This window comes from Otolemur garnettii, unplaced genomic scaffold (assembly GCF_000181295.1).
Source record: "Otolemur garnettii isolate 467f Iridium unplaced genomic scaffold, OtoGar3 scaffold00173, whole genome shotgun sequence".
Lineage (NCBI taxonomy): Eukaryota > Metazoa > Chordata > Mammalia > Primates > Galagidae > Otolemur > Otolemur garnettii.
Genome location: NW_003852568.1, coordinates 1,991,304 through 1,993,206, shown reverse-complemented (window position 1 = coordinate 1,993,206; position 1,903 = coordinate 1,991,304). Strand labels below are relative to the sequence as shown.

At 35.5% G+C, this 1,903-nt stretch overlaps 1 pseudogene; it reads left to right on the top strand.

Annotated features, from left to right (window-relative positions):
• LOC100959277 overlaps positions 1-902 on the top strand; it is a 9,794-nt pseudogene extending 8,892 nt beyond the window's left edge.
• Positions 903-1,903: the final 1,001 nt, after the last annotated feature.

The window sequence follows — 1,903 nt, the reverse complement described above, 5'->3', positions numbered from 1 at the left end:
TTTTTTTTTTGATTAATCTGTATATATAGTACAAGATGACATCATCTGAAAATAGAGATAGTTTTACTTCTTTCCTTCCAGTTTTGAAGCCCCCCTTTTTTGGGCCTATTTTCCCTGGCTAGAACCTCCAGGACACTGTTGAATAGAGGTAGAAAAGACAGACAGACATCCTTGTCTCATTTTGATCTTAAGATGAATATAGTCTTTTACCACTAAGTAAGATTTTGGTTGTGAGTTTTTGTAGATCCCTTTTATTGTGTTGAGAAAGTTCTTTCCTACTCTTGGTAGAAGTCCCCTTGTATTCTTGTTTTTGTTTATTTATTTTAACAAGACAGGGTGTTAGATTTCATCGAAGGCCTTTCCTACGTCTTGTGACATGAGCACAGGCATTGTGTCCTTATTCTATTAGTGTGTATTACAGTGATTGATATTAATATGTTATATCAACCTTGCATCCCTGGGATAAATCCCACTTAACCATGGTATGGAAATTATTTGTACATGTTGCTGGATTTGGTTTGCTAGTAATTAGTTGAGCATTTTTATGTATACTCTTGAGAGATGTTGATCTGTAGTTTTCGTGTGATGTCTTTGGTTTTTGTATCAAGTAACTGGTCTCACAGTATGAGTTGGGAAGTAGGCTGTCCTGTATCCCTGATAATAGAACTGCTTACAGCTATACCAGGAAAGCTGAAAAAGCACCAACATCTGCGTGAGGCATGTGTCCAGGCAGACTCCAAGGGGCTTGTGCTATGAGATTTAAAGTTTTTAGGAGGTTTTTGTCTCAAACAAACCAACATGTCAGTAGGGCCTGTGGTGGTTCTGAGTGTACTAAACGTGTCCATACAGAATCAAGCATGCTTTGTTCACCAGGGAGCAGAAAATTGCTGCGAAAACACTGACCACACAAACACCAGATCTGAAAGCTAAATTTAAAAATGAAGCTGTTTTGAATAGTAACAAAGCCAAAGGCTAAAAACAAAAAAGATCTCACCTCAGTAACAGTTCCTTACCATAAGAAACTATACATAGATGAACAAATTACATCCAAAGCAAGCAGGAGGGAGTAAATAATAAAGATTGGAATGGAAATAAATTAAATGGAAAGTAAGGGGAAAAATCAAGAATGAAAATAAATTAAATTTGGTTCTTTGTAGAAATTTGGCTCTTTAAAAAAAATCCACAAAACTGACAAAGCTCTATCTATACTGACCAAAACAAAAAACAAAACAACAACAACAACAAACAAAACCCAGTACTCAAATGACCACAATCAGAAGTAGAAGAAGAATCATCACCATTGACCTTATAGATATAACAAGGATTAGAGAAGAATATCACGATCAATTGAACACCAGAAAACTAGATAATCTAGATAAAATGGACAAATTCATAGAAAGACAAAATCTGAATGGGCTTATAATGAAGAAGGAGATTTGTTTATTTATTTGCTGCCCACGAAGAAAGAGATTAGCTGTGCATGGTGACATGTGCCTGTACTCTCAGCTACTCGGGAGGGTGGGACAAAAGGATTGTTTGAGCCCAGGAGTTTGAGGCTGCAGTGAGCTATAATCATATCGCTGTATTTCAGCTGGGCAGCAGAGTGAGACCCTATTTTTAATAGAAATAATAATAAAATAAATTTTGGAGTATGTATATTTCATCATTATTGTTAAAAAATAATTTTGCTGAGTACAGAATTCTTGGTTGATGGAGGTTTTGCTTTGTTTTTTATTTTAAGAACTTTTAGTATATTAGCCCACTGCTTTCTGGCTTCCATTGTTTCTCATGAGACATCATCTGGCAATCTTATTAGACTTCCCTCGTACAGGGTTAGTTGTTTTCCTCTTACTGCTTTTAAGATTTTCTCTTTAAAATCTTTGGCTTTCAAAATCTGACAATA